The sequence below is a fragment of the Pleurodeles waltl genome, chromosome 6 (genome assembly GCF_031143425.1).
Source record: "Pleurodeles waltl isolate 20211129_DDA chromosome 6, aPleWal1.hap1.20221129, whole genome shotgun sequence".
In the NCBI taxonomy this organism is placed as follows: domain Eukaryota; kingdom Metazoa; phylum Chordata; class Amphibia; order Caudata; family Salamandridae; genus Pleurodeles; species Pleurodeles waltl.
Genome location: NC_090445.1, coordinates 229,102,481 through 229,123,554, shown reverse-complemented (window position 1 = coordinate 229,123,554; position 21,074 = coordinate 229,102,481).

Here is a 21,074-nt window from a genome sequence, read left to right as displayed (position 1 = left end):
ACCTGTGGAACAAGGGGACCAAGTCCAAGAGTCGCGACAAAGTCGAGAGTGGGCAGATGCCCACGAAATGCCAGCTGAGGGTGCAAAGAAGCTGCCACCGGATGGTAGAAGCTGTGGATTCTGCAAGAACGAAGAGGACTAGGAACTTCCCCTTTGGAGGATGGATGTCCCACGTCGTGAAGAAGCTTGCAGAGGTGTTCCCACGCAGAAAGACCGCAAACAAGCCTTGCTAGCTGCAAGGGTCGCGGTTAGGGTTTTTGGATGCTGCTGTGGCCCAGGAGGGACCAGGATGTCGCCACTTGGATGAGGAGACAGAGGGGGCGCCCAGCAAGTCAGGGAGCCCTCACAGAAGCAGGCAGCACCCGCAGAAGTGCTGGAACAGGCACTACGAAGAGGAGTGAACCGGAGCTCACCCGAAGACACAAAAGGGAGTCTCACGACGCCGGAGGACAACTCAGGAGGTTGTGCACTGCAGGTTAGAGTGTCGGGGACCCAGGCTTGGCTGTGCAAGAAGGAAATCCTGGAAGAGTGCACAGGAACCGGAGCAGCTGCAAATCACACGGTACCCAGCAATGCAGTCTAGCGTGGGAAGGCAAGGACTTACCTCCACCAAACTTGGACTGAAGAGTCACTGGACTGTGGGAGTCACTTGGACAGAGTTGCTGAGTTCCAGGGACCACGCTCGTCGTGCTGAGAGGGGACCCAGAGGACCGGTGATGCAGTCTTTTGTTGCCTGCGGTTGCAGGGGGAAGATGCCGTCGACCCACAGGAGATTTCTTCAGAGCTCCTGGTGCAAGAAGGAGGCAGGCTGCTACCCCCAGAGCATGCACCACCAGGAAACAGGCGAGAAAGCCGGCAGGATGAAGCGATACAAGGTTGCAGTAGTCGTCTTTGCTACTTTGCTACTTTGTTGCGGTTTTGCAGGCGTCCTGAGCAGTCAGCGGTCGATCCTTTGGCAGAAGGTGAAGAGGGAGATGCAGAGGAACTCTGGTGAGCTCTTGCATTCGGTATCTAAAGAATTCCCCAAAGCAGAGACCCTAAATAGCCAGAAAAGGAGGTTTGGCTACTTAGGAAGGAGGATAGGCTAGCAACACAGGTAAAAGCCTATCAGAAGGAGTCTCTGATGTCACCTGCTGGCACTGGCCACTCAGAGCAGTCCAGTGTGCCAGCAGCACCTCTGTTTCCAAGATGGCAGAGGTCTGGAGCACACTGGAGGAGCTCCGGGCACCTCCCCAGGGAGGTGCAGGTCAGGGGAGTGGTCACTCCCCTTTCCTTTGTCCAGTTTTGCGCCAGAGCAGGGCTGGGGGATCCCTGAACCGGTGTAGACTGGCTTTTGCAGAGATGGGCACCATCTGTGCCCATCAAAGCATTTCCAGAGGCTGGGGGAGGCTACTCCTCCCCAGCCCTGACACCTATTTCCAAAGGGAGAGGGTGTAACACCCTCTCTGTGATGAAGTCCTTTTTTCTGCCTTCCTGGGCCAGGCCTGGCTGGACCCCAGGAGGGCAGAAACCTGTCAGAGGGGTTGGCAGCAGCAGCAGCTGCAGTGAAACCCCGGGAAAGGTAGTTTGGCAGTACCCAGGTCTGTGCTAGAGACGCTGGGGATCATGGAATTGTCTCCCCAATGCCACAATTCCATGATCCTAGACATGTTACATGGCCATGTTCGGAGTTACCATTGTGACGCTGTACATAGGTGGAGACCTATGTACAGTGCACGTGTATAATGGTGTCCCTGCACTCACAAAGTCCGGGGAATTTGCCCTGAACGATGTGGGGGCACCTTGGCTAGTGCCAGAGTGCCCACACACTAAGTAACTTAGCACCCAACCTTCACCAGGTGAAGGTTAGACATATAGGTGACTTATAAGTTACTTAAGTGCAGTGGTAAATGGCTGTGAAATAACGTCGATGTTATTTCACTCAGGCTGCACTGGCAGGCCTGTGTAAGAATTGTCAGATCTCCCTGAGCTGCCTATGGGTGGCAAAAGAAATGCTGCAGCCCATAGGGATCTCCTGGAACCCCAATACCCTGGGTACCTCAGTACCATATACTAGGGAATTATAAGGGTGTTCCAGTATGCCAATGTGAATTGGTGAAATTGGTCACTAGCCTGTTAGTGACAATTTAGAAAGCAGAGAGAGCATAACCACTGAGGTTCTGGTTAGCAGAGCCTCAGTGAGACAGTTAGTCATCAAACAGGGAACACATACAGGGCACACTTATGAGCACTGGGGCCCTGGCTGGCAGGGTCCCAGTGGCACATACACTAAAACAACATATATACAGTGAAATATGGGTGAAACATGCCAGGCAAGATGGTACTTTCCTACAAATGCACTAAAAACAGAGACACAAATAGACAAAGAAAACATGACAACTATACCTTCACAAATGGGGAGGATGGGCATCTGGAACACCCAGGGAAGGGGACTGCACTGGGACATACATCACTTCGAACAGGCCCCTCAAACAACATGTGCACAAGAAATGGCCCTATATGGGTTCCAGGGACAAACAATATTAAACCCAAATGTTGTGCACATATGCAAAATGGGGAAGGGCAAGTCAACAAAGCACATACAACTCCTACTGGAGGGACATACCCCTACAGGAACTAGCTGCAAGAGACACACACCTAAATGGACACATGCACAGACAAATTCAAACACAGCAAGAGCACCTGAACACACTCCATGTCTGCACAAATAAAACTCAAGATGACACACACCAGACACATATAGAAGCCATAGCAGGAGGGCAAGTCGAACACCATACTGTAGGAGGCTGGCCTGGCTTATAGTGGGTAACTTGGTACTTACACCTTGTGCCTGGTCTAGTTATCCCTTATTAGTAGATTAGAGGTGTTCTAGCAGCTTAGGCTGTTAGAGGTAGCTATAGCAGAGCAGTTTAGGCTGAACTAGGAGACATGCAAAGCTCCTACTATACCACTTATATCATATAGCACTATATCATAAGAAAACACAATATTCAGAGTTACTAAAAATAAAGGTACTTTATTTTAGTGACAACGTGCCAAAAGTATCTCAGATGAACACTCCCTTAGGAGGTAAGTAATATACAAGCCAAAATCAGGTAAGTAACAGTTAGAAAAGTAGTGCAAACAGTGTAGAATCACAATAGAATGCAATAGGGAGAACTAGGCCTAGAGGCAACACAAACCATATACTCCAAAAGTGGCATGCGAACCACAAATGGACCCCAGGCCTAGTGTAGTGTGTAGAGGATCGCTGGGAGTGTAAGAAAACACTAAGGGTGTCCAAGATACCCCACCCCAAGACCCTGAAAAGTAGGAGTAAAGTTAACCTACTACCCCGGAAAGACAATAAAGTCGAGATAGGGGATTCTGCAAGGTCAACAACTGACTGCAAAACATTGAAGACGGATTTCTGGACCTGAGGACCTGTAAAGGAAAGGGACCAAGTCCAAGAGTCACGCAAGTGTCCGGGGGGGGCAGGAGCCCACTAAACCCCGGATGAAGGTGCAAAAGGGCAGCCTCTGGGTGGAAGAAGCCAAAGATTCAACAACGGAAGGTTCCAGGAACTGTCCCACGGCGTGCTGGAGGATGCAGAGTTGTTTCCATGCAGGAAGACCGCAAACAAGCCTTGCTAGCTGCAAGAGTCGCGGTTGAGGTTTTTGGGTGCTGCTAGAGCCCAGGAAGGACCAGGAGGTCGCCCCTTGGAAGAGGAGACAGAGGGGGCGCTCAGCAACACAGAGAGCCCACGCAGAAGCAGGCAGCACCCGCAGAAGCACCTGAACAGGCACTTAGAAGATCTGAGGAAAACGGTTGTCTCAGAGCCACAAAAAAGGGTCCCACGACGTCGGAGTCCAACTCAGCGAGTTGAGCAATGCAGGACGGAGTGCTGGGGACCTGGGCTAGGCTGTGAATGAAGGAAGTCTTGCAAAAGTGCACAGAAGCCTGAGCAGCTGCAGTTCACGCAGTACACAGGACTACTGTCTGGCGTGGGGAAGCAAGGACTTACCTCCACCAAATTTGGACAGAAGGGCCACCCGACTCTCGTAAGACACTTGGACCCAGCTCCTGTGTTCCAGGGACCACGCTCGTCAGGATGAGAGGGGACCCAGAGGACCGGTGATCCCGAAGTTTGGTGCCAGAGTTAGCAGGGGGAAGATTCCGTCGACCCACAGGAGATTTCTTGTTGGCTTCCAGTGCAGGTGAAGGCAGACAGCCCTCAGAGCATGCACCAACAGGAAACAGTTGAGAAGGCCGGCAGGATGAGGTGCTACAATGTTGCTGGTAGTCTTCTTGCTACTTTGTTGCGGTTATGCAGGCGTCCTGGAGCAGTCAGCGGTCGATCCTTGGCAGAAGTTGAGGAGGGAAGTGCAGAGGAACTCTGGTGAGCTCTTGCTTTCGTTATCTGGTGAGATACCCACAGGAGAGACCCTAAATAGCCCACAGAGGAGGATTGGCTACAGAGAGAGGTAAGCACCTATCAGGAGGGGTCTCTGACGTCACCTGCTGGCACTGGCCACTCAGAGCTGTCCAATGTGCCCTCACACCTCTGCATCCAAGATGGCAGAGGTCTGGGACACACTGGAGGAGCTCTGGGCACCTCCCCTGGGAGGTGCTGGTCAGGGGAGTGGTCACTCCCCTTTCCTTTGTCCAGTTTCACGCCAGAGCAGGGCTGGGGGGATCCCTGAACCGGTGTAGATTGGCTTATGCAAGGAGGGCACCATCTGTGCCCTTCAAAGTACTTCCAGAGGCCAGGAAAGGCTACTCCTCCCAGGCCCTTCACACCTATTTCCAAAGGGAGAGGGTGTAACACCCTCTCTCAGAGGAAATCCTTTGTTCTGCCTTCCTGGGACCAGGCTGCCCAGGCCCCAGGGGGGCAGAAACCTGACTGAGGGGTTGGGAGCAGCGGTACCTGCAGAGGAGACCCCGGAAAGTTAGTTTGGCAGTACCCGGGCTCTATGCTGGAGACCCAGGGATGCATGGAATTGTCCCCCCGATACCAGAATGGTATTGGGGTGACAATTCCATGATCCTAGACATGTTACATGGCCATGTTTGGAGTTACCATGGTGACGCTACATATAGGTATTGACCTATATGTAGTGCACGCTTGTAATGGTGTCCCCGCACTCACAAAGTCCGGGTAAATTGCCATGAACAATGTGGGGGCACCTTGGCTAGTGCCAGGGTGCCTTCACACTAAGTAACTTTGCACCTAACCTTCACTAAGGGAAGGTTAGACATATAGGTGACTTATAAGTTACTTAGGTGCAGTGTAAAATGGCTGTGAAATAACGTGGACGTTATTTCACTCAGGCTGCAGTGGCAGTCCTGTGTAAGAATTGTCTGAGCTCCCTATGGGTGGCAAAAGAAATGCTGCAGCCCACAGGGATCTCCTGGAACCCTAATACTCTGGGTACCTAGGTACCATATACTAGGGACTTATAAGTGTGTTCCAGTGTGCCAATCAGAATTGTTAAAATTAGTCACTAGCCTGCAGTGACAAATTTAAAAGCAGAGAGAGCATAAACACTGGGGTTCCGATTAGCAGAGCCTTAGTGATACAGTTAGGCACCACACAGGGAACATATACAGGCCACAAACCTATGAGCACTGGGGTCCTGGCTAGCAGGATGGTGGGTGTCTGTTTGGGTGGTGACTGCAGGTATGGTGGATGTGGTGGGTGTATGTATGTCTGAAGCTGTAGTATCTGCGGCTGTGGTGCTTATGGTGGATGTCTGAAGGTCTGCTGCGGTGCTGTCTGCAGGTAGGATGGGTGTGGTGACAGTGTCAGTGACTGTTGTGGTGTCTGTATGTGTGCTTGATGTCATGTGTGTGATGCTGTGAGTGGTGGGGGTGTCAGGGGAAGTTGTGTCTTCTGTAGGTGGATGTTGTTTGTGTGCATGCTGGCGTGTCTTATGGTGCTTGTATTTTTGTGTGCTCCATTTGTTGAGGTGGATGTCCGTGGATCTGTTTGTGTGCTTTGTATAGGTAGGGGAAGGGGGATATAGACTTGGAAAAGAGTAGACCAGCCATTACACCATGAATGCCTTCCTGGAATGCATTGGTTTGTTGCAGTGGGTTGCAAGGCCCTGGGTGGCATTCACAATGACTGACTGACCCACAGAGATACTTCTCACTGAGGGCAGCAATGGTAACAGTGCCTGGGGTGGAGGTGCCTGCGGCAAAGGAGACGCCTACTCTCTTCGGTGAGCGGGCACGGCCAACTGGATGGGGACCAACAGGGAGGGTGATGATAGAATGGGGTGGAGGAAAAAGATGGTACTGGGGATACCCCAATGGGTCTGCCTTTACTAGGGAGTGGCCACTGGAGGAGTAATCTGAGGATAATGCAGATCCGGTCTCCCCCGTGGCTCTCCCCTCGCCCTCTGGGTCACTGTGTCCCTCAATGTCAGTAGTCTCTTGAACCCAGGTCCCATGGCCAGATGCGTCCCCACTTGGCTCCGCCCCATCTCCTCCGCTTGGCTGTGCTGATGCTGCAGGGTCATAGAGGAATATGGACATCACATGTCCATGATAACACCTGAACTACAACTCAGATTGACTAACAATACCATCAATTTTAGTAGGCCCCAGCAAAGCTATTCATCTAAGTGGTGCATACATGTGCCATGACATATGCATGCATGCAATCTGGATTTAGTACAGTGGCCCACAGTAAAATCATGACCTCAGACAACTACAATTGTATTGGTGAAGTCTTGGAACCACACTAACCATTCAACAACTAGGGGTCCTTTTCATCCTCAAAGTTGTCCCACATGCAGCAGACCTCAGTCAACTAATGGCAAACAGCAGTATCCCATTGTAAATTCCCTTCCCGTATATCCCACACAAGATCATGCACACATCTATTTGGCTCATACATAATGAACCTACAATTAGAAATGAGGCCCTGAAATCCTCCTATGTGGATCCCAAAAGTCCTATATCCTGGAGTATGTGACATGGAAATAACCGTGTCACACAGGAAACATTTCAACAATGTACACTTCAACAAGTGACATATGTCACAGTAGATTCAGGGAGGTAGTATCAATGTAACTCAGATAGGCCTCACATGTGGCATTGAAAGGAACACTGTTGATGTCAGGTACAATATGTCAGAGAGAGATGTCCCCAGAATAAACAAAACAACATTTTTGCAAAACCCTGTATAGTCACCAGTAATGTTTGACACCCATTACAATGACTTCCTCTGAGGGTTTTTGTAGTAGACATCTGTCCTTTGCATGTTGAGGGGACACAGAACTTTAACAGAACATTAGAAGGCCCTCAACCTGTTGCCCAATGAGCACCAACACCACTTACCGCATCTTGAACATCCCAGTCCTGGTGTCTTTCTGTGGATGAATGCCAGTACCCAAACATGTGATGTAAACATCACTGCAAAACACTCCATGATGCATGCCAACAGTCAAGGCACAATCCTCAATCATTACACATGTACAGTGTACTTTTACACGATTCCACATCAAGTGATAGATACATACAAATTGGTTCCGCACTCGGGGCCTACCTGTCACCTCCCTCCTAGCTAAATGACTTACTATGACGCATGAAGGTATGTGTCAGACAGTGAACTATGGTGACACACTCCTGTCTGTGGAACCACATGAAATGGACGCCCTTTGTAGATTTACTATACCACTAATAGTTTCCCATGTACATATATGTGAGGGATTACAGACACCATCCCATCAACATAGCTAGAACATGCATGGAACTGCAGCATAGAAATGTTTCCAAAAGAGAAAGGGACACATGCTGACATGTAGGCACATGGAATGTTGGCAACAGTGATGACACATCATTCATATCAATAGACATTCCCCACTTACTAAGGGAAAGTAGTTTGCTACAGCTGGAAACAAATAGCTAAGTAAGGCATGTCATATGTATGATGGATACCTACACATCACAGACTGCAATGAGGCACCAGTACCCATCCTACACAGAAGATAATTAGCTCCTAGGTGGCAGATGTCTACATACACATATACCCAGACACATAGCAGAGTACAGTGATCCACAACCTACTTACCTTTGGCCTGTAACATATAGGTAGAGTGATTGTTGGATAGAAATTAGCCCTATTAGAACAACAATCAGTAAATGAATGATGACTGTACACAGCCATTTGTGATCTCTGGAGAGTAAATGGTCCGAGGATTCCCCCCCCAGTTTTGTCCCACGTCAAAAAGGCAAGGCACACCACTTTCATACACATGACATGTCAACAGAAACAATCTCCCACCTACTGTGTTACACATGGCTCATCCCTCATTGTTGGGGGCAGCAGTCAGTACCTCAATCACCTGGAAATGGGTCAGGCAGGAAATTGCTGTGTACACACCCACTTGTGGCTGCTGTGCTGCCCTCAAATGCCCATCATTCTCTAGGTAGGCCACCTTCAGAATGCGGGCCATTAGAGGGGCATGGTCCAACGCGCATCCCGCCCAAGTTAGGAGGAGAACCCCATCTAGGCCTCCGCGATCTTCCAGGCCCAGCAACTCAGGTCCTCCCACCTTTTGCTCTGGAACGGACTTTTCCTCTGAGGTCATTCTACCTCTTCCTGACCTCGTCCTTTGTGCGCAGGGTGGGACCTACAGAATTCACTCTGTTGACTATCCTTTGCTACATTTCCATTTTCCAGGCGATAGCAGTGTGCTGGGCTAATGCTCCTAATAAATGTGGCTCTACTGTTATGATTTCAAGCACCATGACTCTTAAATCATTGTCAGTGACACTGGGGTGACATGGTGGTGCTAAGGGAATGGATTGAAATTATTAGGTGACGGTGAGTTTGTGAAGTTGGGAAGTGCAAATGTATTTGCCTGGAAAAATAATGTGTGAAGGGTGTAGTATGTGATGTGGGAAAATTGCAAGGGTGCCTATTCCAATTCTTTTTTTTCTCTCTTGTGCGCTCTGGCTACAGTGTAATGGATTGTGGATGCAAAGGATTGCAGAGGATTGTGGTGTGTGAAGAGGCTTGTTTTATAGTGTGCTTTGCAGGTGTGTTGATTGTTTCAATGTGTGTCAGATGTGTTGTTTTCAAATCCATCCAATGTGCTGTTGTGTATTACTGTGGTTCGGACCGCCATTGGCTGAAACGCCATTGCAAATTTTGATTTGTAATATGGTCAGTGGTTGGTCGACGTGCTGTCTGTGCAGGTGATCGGCTCGCCTATTTTTATGCCCTCCATGGTACTGGCGGTCTTGAGTTTTCGGCTGACTTTTATCAGTCCTGTCTATATAACTTGTAATGCGGCAGTCTGTGTGACCGCAAACATGGCGGTCTTTTGGCAGCCACCACTATGGCAGTCTGGCAGTCCGACCACCAAACTCGTGATGAGGCCCTCAGTCATGCTGAACTTTGTAAAATAATTGTAGAAAACAATATTGAGTGTGCCTTTCCAATTGTAAGACATTTGCTTTCATATATTGTTTAACATTAATCGTCACAAATTGCTCAACTGAGCATTCATTTTCTCAGTTGAAGTATATTAAAAATCCCAACAGAACAACTATGCAAGAAGGCAGACTGGATCCCTTATCTCTACAAAGTATAGAAGCAGATGTGTTGCATAAGATGAGTTTTGAGGATCTGATCAAACACTTTGCAATTAGAAAACGTAGAAGAAAACTTTTCAAATATAAGTGAAGTGGAGGTATACAAAATAAACAGTATTGTCCATCTTACAGTAAGTTTTGTTTGATTTCGAAAAATAAAATTTTATTTTATGGTTTATTATTTATATTTTAAATTAGATATAATGGGGGAGCACCAAAATCTTTTAAGTGCTTAGTGCCTCTAAAGGTCTTAATCCGGCCCTGTTCCCAAAGGGGAACCTGGCCAGTTGGGACAGCTTTCACTTTGCAAATTTTGTACCACTAACTTTGAGAAGTAGGTAAAATTTGAATGGCTAGCAACTGAAATTATGGTTGCAAACAATGAATACATCTAATTTATACTTGAAAATAGGAGGGGGCACTCCTTTTACACCACCTCCTTCCACACGATCATGAATGTGTATTGCTACTAGCTTTGTACTAGGATATTATCAACCACCTACATACCTGGGCGTCAAGAAAAGAAGAATGCCCAACAATACCTGTAAATAGTAAAAAAAAAAAAGCTAAATTCTCTACGAAGACCTGATGATCAGTAACTATCCCGACAACTTTGGCTGGGTGGCAAGGGCGTTAAAGAACCTCGCTGATCCTGCTGCAAAAAGTAGAATTTGTGTCAGTGAGTAAAATCAATGCATCAGGCTTTAATGCGTTAATACATGCAAATAGAGGTATGCTCAAATGCGTCTACACTATTTGTGCTGTATCACTGTGCAAAATCCTGTATGGAATGCTGCATAAAGCCACAGTCTTGGGGAAATATACAGCACAACAGCTTGAAACCTGGTTTGAACTATGCCCATGTAATGAACATGTGCACCTTTAACAATTGTGGCTTTTACAGCACATACACTAAAGGCTCTTTGTAAGAGTTTATTTTATTCATTGTTACCTTGGATTTAAAATGCTTAGGAGTCTTCCAGGATCTCATGAGTTTTATAAAACTATTTTATTATAACAGTAGGTGGAATGATGCAGCACCTGTAATAAAGTTGCCACTCGTTTTCAGTGCAGAAAGCACAGCGAGGAAGCTGCAGGCGCAAAATGGGCTATTCTGCAGACAAGCCAGCTTGGGAGCATAGATGAGTGCATTTAAAATATCCTGTTTCAAAATGCCTGCAGTGCCACCTCAGTGTTGTTGCTGACTCCATCCCTTCTAGCAGCACAAGCTGTACTTACGCTTGGAACTAACTGTATAAGTTAGCCCATGAGCTACAGGCGGCATTACATGGAGACTTTGAATTTTGAACACAGTTGCTGGGTTATCATCAGACAGTTTAGCCTGAAAACATGTGCACTGTCACCCAAGGAGAGTCACTCCTAAATGCTCTGCATTAAAAAACGTAATCTTCAGTCCATCTCCCAAATCCCTTCCACAAATCCCCCCCCATTACTCCATGGACCCTCTACTGTCGTTCTTGTTTAAGGAAGGCAGGATAGCACACCTCTTCCGTTCTAAATAGTAAACTCCTCCCCACAGAAAGGCATTCTCTCTGTCAGCTGTAAAATCTGGCCAACTCACTCCACTCCTCATTGAATCCAAACAACCTTCAAGAACCTAAGACCAGTCTCTCATCAACTTCCCCTTGAAAAATAGTTGAAAGAGCACTGGAATCACAACTGCTGAACCATATCTGTCTTCAAACACATTTTAATCTGGTTTTTGCTCCAAATTGAGTACAGAAACACCACCATAAAAATGATGATTGTTGCACTAAAAATCTTTGACGAGGGAGGGGTATTCCTATTAGTTCTCCTAGATCTCTCTGCAGTGTTTGACATGCTGGACTCCTTCAGAATCTCCTTCAGATCTAAAACTTAGAACGGGAATGGAAGGAACCATTCCAAGCTGATTTGAATTGTTCTCTCTTTTAGATTATATTTCAAGAAATTTAGTGAACTATAGTGTGCAGCAGTGTTTCCTCCTATCACCTCACCTGTTTAACTTATATATGGAACCTTTAGCAACAGTTCTTCGGGAAAGCACTGTTTCTATTCACCAATATATAGATGACTCCCATCAGTGCCTTCGTGTGTCTTAGCCATCAGAGATTCTAGCCCTGACGTTCTTCCTCAGTAATGTGGCATATTGGATGCATTCTCTTTCATTCTTTCTTTGGAATGAATCTCACATCAGACAGATTTCTACTAATGTTCTCAACTGAAAACCCTCCCCAGTCGAAAATGAGTTGGTCACTTTTAATCCCATAGTTATCTTCCCATTCTTGGTTTCTCGTGGATAGTCACCAGACCACATCCTTGTCAGTAAGCTCACCCAAAATGACCACAAGTAAAACTAACTAAAGCAACATCTTGTCAATTCCACCTATGAAAACTGAAACTATGCCCATTGTTGACTTTATATCCACGGTGCAAACTCTTTAGGTCAGATGGCCTTCCAAAATCCCCAACCGTACTATTTTGAGGCATATTGCATGCTGCTGCCTGGCTAGTTGCTGGGTTTAAGAAATCAAATCTCACTAACCTAAAGCACTTTCATTTGCCAACGCTTCAAGCTAGAGTTAATTTCAGTATTACATGTTTCACTCATAAGGAATCTACACTGCCCTACCTCCATATCTTATTAATAAACTCAAACTCATTGATGGTCAATGACGAACAAAGAGGAAGAGACCGTCTGGTTCTTGAATTACAAAAGCCAAAACAAACAAAAAACAGAAAAACAAAACATCAAAGCAAGCATTTTTGTGCTTATCGCCAGATTGTGAATCTTTATCCCGGCTACATAAGAATGAATGCTCACCTTGTTATTTTCAGACAAGACTTAAATAGTAATTTCTTCAGAGGTCATCTTCCCGAATTTCTCTGATGTTAATTCATCCTTTTCTCTGTATCTTTACTCCATGGTTATTAACTACATTTTTCTGTGCTATATAAATACTTTAAATACATTATTCGTCATTATATTGACAAACCTGCATTGCACTGGCAAGACTGCACTGCGATACGAGGCTTCTGCAGTGGTTGAGATTAATTCAAGGATTGCTTTCTTCATCTTGTTTGTTGCAGGAGCTGGAATGAAGATATCAGAGTATGCCTTTTCAAAAGCTGCACCGTGCAGGCACAGGTCTATGACTAATGCAGGCTGTAGTATTGAATTGGGCCCTTAGTATATGTGCTGTAGAAAGCATAATTTCTTCTGAAACAGTCATAAAGCTCTTTTCTGCACCTGCACACACATTCAAGATACATCCCAGGTTATATTAACCTTACAGTTTTAACTTTGAGTGTGGGTATTCTCATACTTGTTTAAAATAATCTGTTCTCTCGTGTGTGTGTGAAGGACGCTTCCAACGCCCTATATCTTGTGGAGGATGTTTTCAAACACTTGCGCTATCTTCCATTTTGTTTATAGTGGATGTCCCCTCTGCCCTTCGTTCTACATAAGGTCCAGCCACTCCCTTATCACCTCTAACAATTGCCTGGTCAATACTGTCCAGATGCTAACCAATCGGATCAGCGCCTTGATGGGGAAACAGGTACGTGATTGAGATGGCTGATCAGGTGCTGATCGGTGACCCCTGTAACATGTTGATTCCATCATCCTTGCACCGACCAACGGCCTCTCTCACATGTCTGTGCATCTCATTCATCAGTTGCGTTTGTAACGTGTCATGTCCAGTGTCCAAGTAGCTCTCCCTTACATGTCTTTACTACCATCGAAACTCTGAACACTTATCTCTGTGGCATGACAATTAAAGGGCAGTCATTGCCTAGCCATCTTTTTCACAGGTCTGTAGTTCTATTCACTATACCACATAAGTACTGACCAGTCTTCTCTCTACATGCCTGGCCAACCGTCCATATGCTGCCCAGCCCCTATTGTCAATTGTGTAATCCACCATTCATGCAATAGCAGTCACTTTTATACCATGCCATGTACACTGCCCAGTCACTGTGGACATTCATCTATGGAACATGTATAGACCTCTGCCCATAGACTGAATAGTTGTTCCTGCCACATGGCTGTGTTTCCATCCAGTATAAAACCGGGCACTAATCAGTCTCCTCCTTATTAGAACATTGGAATGCTGGGGGCTCCATTGAAAACAATGGAGTGCTGTGGGCTTTTACTGGCCGGTAAAAGCCCGCAGCGCCAACATTCCAATGTTCGCTTTGTTCACAGCAACAGCTGTGAACAAAGCCTCACGGAGCCCGAGGGGATTTTAATCCCCTCGGGCTCCGTGAACATTTTTTTTTTTAATAGAACATTCTGCCCTGAGTGGCAGAATGTTCTAATAGCCTTAGAACCCGCGGTAGCGGGCTCTACCGGCTATTAAAGTCCCTCTCCCTTGTTAAATGCCCGAGCCGAAGTCCCTCTCCCTTGTTAAATGCCCTCGCCTTCGGCTCGGGCATTTAATGCGGGGAGCGGGCCTTTAATAGCCGGTAGAGCCCGCTACGGCGGGTTCTAAGGCTATAATATGTCTGGACCACTATCCATGTATTAACAGCACTACCTTACATGTATCTTATCCAATATCCAGGCCTTGATTGCTTACCTCCATAATATATTTGCTCTACTATCCCATATGCTTTGTGTTTAGTTCCCAGTTCATGCATGGTGCAGTCACTTATTTTGATGAGCATCCACAAATGATGATTTGAGGAGAGTAGAATGTTTGGCTGTACTGCCATTAATGTTGTTTGTTTGCCTGGTTTAGGAAGCCTTTTTCTGGTTCTGCCAGCTCTCACTGTATTTTTCTCTTGGTAGATCAAGAAAGGGAAGAAGCAGTTCTACCACAAGGAATCTTTGAGCAAGCAGGGATCAATGGTGCAGTTGTGGGAGAGGCTGGGAGGTGAACAACTGGCACAAGACCCCATGCGCTTCAGCTTTTCCCGTCTCTTCAGAACCTACTCCTGGTCCTGGAGTGCCTGCCGGTACCTTGTAAAGGACAAGCATCTGTTGAACAGAGAGACAAACTCAGTCTGCAGCCTATGTAGCTGCCGAAGTGACTCGGTTAAGTGTCCAGAACAGTGTCCAGAACAGCTTCCATTGAATGATGTTGATGATGGGCAGGATTGTGATTTCCATTGGGAACAAGATATGCACAAAGACATGGAGGAGTTGGGGAATAAAGAAAACAGCACACATGAATATGATGAGGAATGGGGCTATCTCATACATGGGGATGAGGTGGGATGGGAGCGGATCATGCAGGAGATCAGAGAGGAACTGGAGGAAAGTGCACGGACATTCAGAGTGGAATGGTCACGTAAATTAGAGGGCATCTACAAAGAAAGAGAGCGTTACCTGCATGACATCAAAGAAGAATCGGAGCATGGCACTCCTAAAATAAGCAAGGACCGGGAACATAAAGGTGAGCTGGAGCACAGTTCACATGAATGCACGAGGGATCGGAAAAGTAGCACCGAAGAGGCTAAGAAGGAGCGGGAATCAAGCACATGTCAATACTCAGATGATTGGGAAAACAACACACAAAACGATGTAGATGATGAATGGGACAGTATAAACACAGATGAAGAGGAGCCGGAGCTCCTTGCCATTGATTATAAGGATGATTGGGAACAGTACTCCTCAGACGATGAGTGTGAGAATCACACACAAGGCACAGGCAATGGTTGTGTGGAAACCCACGGCATGGGACATAACAAAGAAGCATGGCATCAAATCGCATCTAGCTCGGATGGTAACATGGAAACATGGGGGCATGACACACATGGTGCAGACAATAACAAAAAAGCATATAGGGACAACATACCTGGCAAGGGCAATAACAAGGAACGATGGGGGCACAAAACACATGGTGCAGGTAATAGGGGGGCTTGGGGGCATGACACGTTTGATGGCCGAAAATGTCAGAGCACAGCACACATCAAGGCGGAAAACACGTCACACTAAGAAGCAGGCATCTGGAGAAACACAGTGTGTACAGCAACAAGGATACATGTGAGCGTGGAAAGCTGCAGCATGCGGACTTGAAGGCTAGTTGGACACCAAAGGAGTCACCCATCACACCTTGACTTTGTTATTACCATCTGGAGTTCTTATCATCAAAGTGACCTCGTACTTTCAGTCTCTTAGGGAGTGGTAACAAATAAAGCATGATAATGCAACTCTGTCGTGGCCAGTCCTCACGATGGGCAAATGTTTAATTGTTTATCTTGAAAAGAGAAGGTCTGCAGGCAAATTACTGGGATTGCTGTTTTCCAAAAAGCCCTTGCCTAACTTTGATTTTAAGGCGACTCTTTAGTTTTGAGATGTTTCTGATTGTGATTTAAAATATATGCTGAAAGATGTGTTGCAGGTCAGGATTGTAGTGGGCTAGCAGAAAACGTATATATGACCTAATATCAACAAAAAATCTAAATACAAAAATGTTGACAATAAAAATATAATAACATAAGCAATACTGAATACAAAAATATAGAAAAGAAGTACATCAACCACACAATAAAACAAATGGTTTACAACTTAAATATTGATATTAAAATGATAGACCACTAAAATATTACAAAATAAATCAACTCAAAATATATATAATAAACTAACGTAACACAAAGTAAAACCTATATTTAAAAAATACTTTCAATTTGATACAGCAAAACATATTTACCGTCTTCCACATAGGGTCAAAACAAAAAAGTAACACCTATCAAAACCTTTCCCAATCAAATAAAAAAACAGGTAACAAGTGAAACAAAAACACTATAATACTTTCACCTTTCACATACCATGTGGAGCTGCAGATCAGAGGTTAGGTGTCATCAAAGACTCCTTTAGCGTCCTCCACCTTAAAATACTGGGAGCTGCGGTCAGAAAAGAAGTACAGTGGAGGAACTGTGCCCTCATCTCAACTTTCAAATGTGTGCTTAAAGATTTGTTGCAGGTCAGGATTGCACTGGGCTAGTAGTAAAACAGGTATATAAACTAATATCAGCAGCAAAAACAGAATACAAAGATATCGACAGTAAAAATATAATAAAACAAGCAATATTGAATTAAAAAATATAGAAAACAAGTCCATCAACCACACAATAAAATGGCACACAACCTATATATTGTTATTAAAATTATAGACAACTAAAATATTACAAAATAAATCAACACAATATATATCTAATTAATATCGTAACACAAAGTAAAACTATATTAAAAAATACATTCAGCTTGATGCAGAAAAAAATATTTAACTTCTTCCATATAAGGTCAAAACAAAAAAAGTAACACCTATCAAAACCTTTTTCGAATCAAATAAAAAAAAAAAACAGGTAACAATTGAAACAAAGACATAATTAAAAAGGGTATAACTAGAGAAGAAAAAATAAACCAAACTGTTGCACATAAGACAGCCATACTAGTTTTATGCCGTCCAAGTAAAAAAGCCCATCAGGATTGACATTCCCAGAGAAAAGGAGAAAAATATTTCAAATTCCACAAAAGCACGTAAATTAATAATAATTAAAAAAAGAAACAATGAACTTAAACTTATTTTTCAAAAGGTAAACACCAAGAATAATTCTTATTTTTTAAATATTTATTCTCAATAAAGGGTAGAAAACAGAAATTGAGCAAAAAATAAAAAGAGATAAATAAAGCCATTCGAAAAGGCATAAGAAAAATCTATCTATCTATCTATCTATCTATCTATCTATCTATCTATCTATCTATCTATCTATCTATCTATCTATCTATAAATCTATCTATCTAGCTATCTATCTATCTAGCTATATATCTATCTCTACATTCACTGAAAAAACAAAGGTTAAAGTAAAGTAATAGTAAGGTTAAAATTTCAGTGACGAATTAACATGGTAAACTCAAAAATTATAGTTATCTCAAAAATTTATAAATCATGCCCTAAATTAACTATAACTCGTGCCCCCACCAGGAATAGTTTTGACATCAGTGATGTCATTTCAAATGTCAAATGTTGCAGTGATGTTGTGAGTTATGTCATAGAACATGTCATGAGTGATGTAATGTGTGGGGTAATGTGCAGTGCATTGTGAGGGGGCGAGTTAGAGTTAATTTAGGGCATGAGTTGTAGTTGCTTGAGTTAACTATAAAGAGTGGCTTGGGAAGGGGGGGTTGTGAACCCCCTCCCCGTAATTGTTATTCTTCCCAGTGATGAGGTACCCGGGGCATCTTGGAGGCTTGGGGATGGGGGGGGCACACACCCCTCTTCCTTTTCATTAATATGTTGGGCCACAGGGCTCCCGCAGCTGTAATCAGCTTTGCTGACGGAGGGAGGGCATGCATGCCTCCTCCCCAGTTAAGTACATACATTGACTCCCAGGTGACCGCCATTTTTTTGCTGAAATCCTGTGGGAGTACTGTAAACACACAAAGAATTCGCCCGGGGTGATCCCTCTGGGGCCCTCAGCAAGAGATGAAGTGGAGGGGTTGTGGTGGCAGGGTAACCAAACCCTGTCTCCTTATCTTTTTTGGAACTGTTTTCAGGACAGGGGACTAAGGGCCAGATGTATCAAAGGGTTTTACCCATTCTGTGTCTATGGGAAAATGCTTTAGTACATATGGCCCTAAGTCCCCACTGTCCTTTTTTATTGCTGCCGCAACAGTTTCTTTCATGTTGCAGTCATCCAATCAGAACGCTTGCTCCCATGGGAGTGCGGAGGCCCAAGTAAAAAAAAAAACCCAGGCCAATCAGAACGCTCTATTTCCTGAAGTGGAGCTTGCAGGACTCGCACAAGAGTCTCTTGAAGCCAACTGTTCATGCATACAAATACTTTTATACCTTCATTTCTCAGAAAACACCATACAGATTTACACCAAATCACACAAAGCATGGTTTCTGGACCAAGATCTAGCTTCCTGCCAAATTTGGTGTAATTTCGTTCAGCAATTTTTGTGATAACATGTTCCAAAAAGGTCAATGGAAAATACATGGGGATTATGCATTTTGGCCTCCCTTTTTTTTCTCGTCCCCCAGGTAATGGATCACCCCAGAACTTCATGAAATAGCTAGGGAAAAAGAGCACTTTAAAAAAAAGTTTCATGAATGTTCAAGGCATTTTCTATAGAAATGCAGATCTAGCTATGACCACCACCACTAAAATGAAAAAAACTACTAAAACTAGAATAAATAAATAATTCAGAAATACTTCAAAAAACAGAACCAAACCAAAAAAGAAAAAAACCTGTAAGTGTAAAATGTGAAATGTAAAAAATGAATAGAATATTATGACTAACTATAAATATATTTGATCATGTTAGCATATTATATTTTTTCCATATTATCATAATGCACAAATACCAATGTTGGAAATACCAGCATATATAATATCTCAGAAAGGAAAGGCAATTTAAGATGCAGCAGGGAAAGCAGCATAAAAGATAGAACCCATTGAAAATGCATATATACTCCCAACAGCTGCAGATGAAGAGCTACCAAAGTAAATGAGAGTACAAAATATAAAAAATAACCCCTCACCCAATATAGCAGAATTGCTGTAAGTCAGAAAAGTAGTGCAAGGTCTAAGGGAATCTAGCACAGGTTCCTCTGCCCAACAAGAATATTAATAAAGAACATAATCCCAAATGTTCCTGAACAAGCAGTGAGACTATTAACACTCACTCAGGGCACTACCTCGTTGATGTATGAGACCTTTAAATCTTGCCCTTCACTGCTCATACAAATATGTATATTTCACATCACGCCCAATACTGTAATACTGATGTTCACAAAATGTTTTCACTGTTTCCAAAGAGTGGACCAGAGCACTCAAATACCCTCACAGAATGTCAGGAAATGGCAAGGTTAAGCTAATTTAGTTATTTTATTTCATCAGGTGTACCTCTGCTCTGGGAGTATTAACAGCATATTCTAGAATTCTATAACCTCTTTCCTGTGTTGTTCCGCCTCAAATGCTGACTTTTGCAAAGTGTTATGAATCTGCCCATTTCTTTCTCCAATTTGGTCGGTTCATCCTGTACTGGTTTATCCACTCTTGACACCAAGCCGACCTGTGCCTTGTGCCTCTATGAGCAGACTAACGCCAACAAGGGTGGTACCCACTTCCTGGACCTAAGCCTTATTATAAAAAAGCGGGAGATTCGATCCCGCTAGAAAGCACTGACTTCTTCTCTGGTCTCAAAAGAGTAGTCACTCTCCCGCAGTGAACAAAAGCTGAAAGCAAAGCCCTTCAAACAGAAGAATCTAGATCAGGGGTTGCCAACCTTTTCTTTAATAAGAGTTACTAATAATATTAATGTTGTAAAAGTGACCGCATCAGGCATGATTACATTGGTGGAGACCACGTGCACGATTACCAACAGTGATTGCCTTAGTGGGTCACGGAAGGCTACCAGCTGTAAAGTCAAAAAGGCTTTGGCAATTTGGAATGCCTCAACCTCGGTACTATACAACAGCTGCAAAGCCCCAGGCACCAAGATAATGACTAATAAGCCTCCCCTGAATCTGCAAGTTGTAGGACCCAAATATCAGCTTTAAGCATATTTTGGAAATTCAAACATTTTTCTCCAAACATCAGCATATGATTACTGAAAATGTACATATTTTCATCTTGTATACACGCTTTTCAATTTTTTGGTACACAAATTAACTCAACTAAGCAAAAACTTCTAATTTAGTAGGCTGCACTGTTCCCCGGAGAGCTACTTATAGGTAGCTGGAGAGTTACTAGTAGCTCACGAGCTACTCATTTGAGCAGCCTGATCTAGAGGCCTATGCAAACACACGTTTGCCAGCACCTGGGATAATATCCGGCCTGCTTTGAAAGAGACTCCCAGGGATGAACCTGTCCAGCCTCTACTCCAGCATTGGCCCTTTAGCATGATTCATGATTAACGTGATGCCCCTTGGGTACTTTGACTCTCTATACATCATTGATCTCCTTTCCTCCCCCTAGTAATATTTAAACACCTTTCCCCTCTTTCATTTTGACTCACTTATTCATTATTTATTCTGTTCTCGTCCCCTCTCATGACGTTGCACCACACTTGCAACCTAATTCCATCCTAATTCCTACATTCCGTGTTCCTCACTTTAATGACATGATATTTGAACTCTCCCTCACCCCATCCATATTGTTTACTTCACTTCTCAACCTACAGCAAGGCTAGCCCTTCCCTCCATTTGCAAGTTATCTTCCCACCTATGTCAATCCTTCCATTTCTTTCTTTTCGATAGATAGCTATACTGCTAATATATATGTTTCATTCAATATCACTGATTGCCATTGTATGCCACAACATATACATGTAATATGCCCCCTGTTTAATTATTAAACAAAACTGGTTATTACAACAAAAATGTTCCCTCTGTTTTCAAGTTTTCTCCCCACCTATGTCAACCCTTTTATATATTTTTTTCAGTAAATAGCTATAGCTATACTACTATTATACAGGTTTCATTCAATATCACTTATTCTCATTGGAAGGAACAACATATACATGTAAAGTG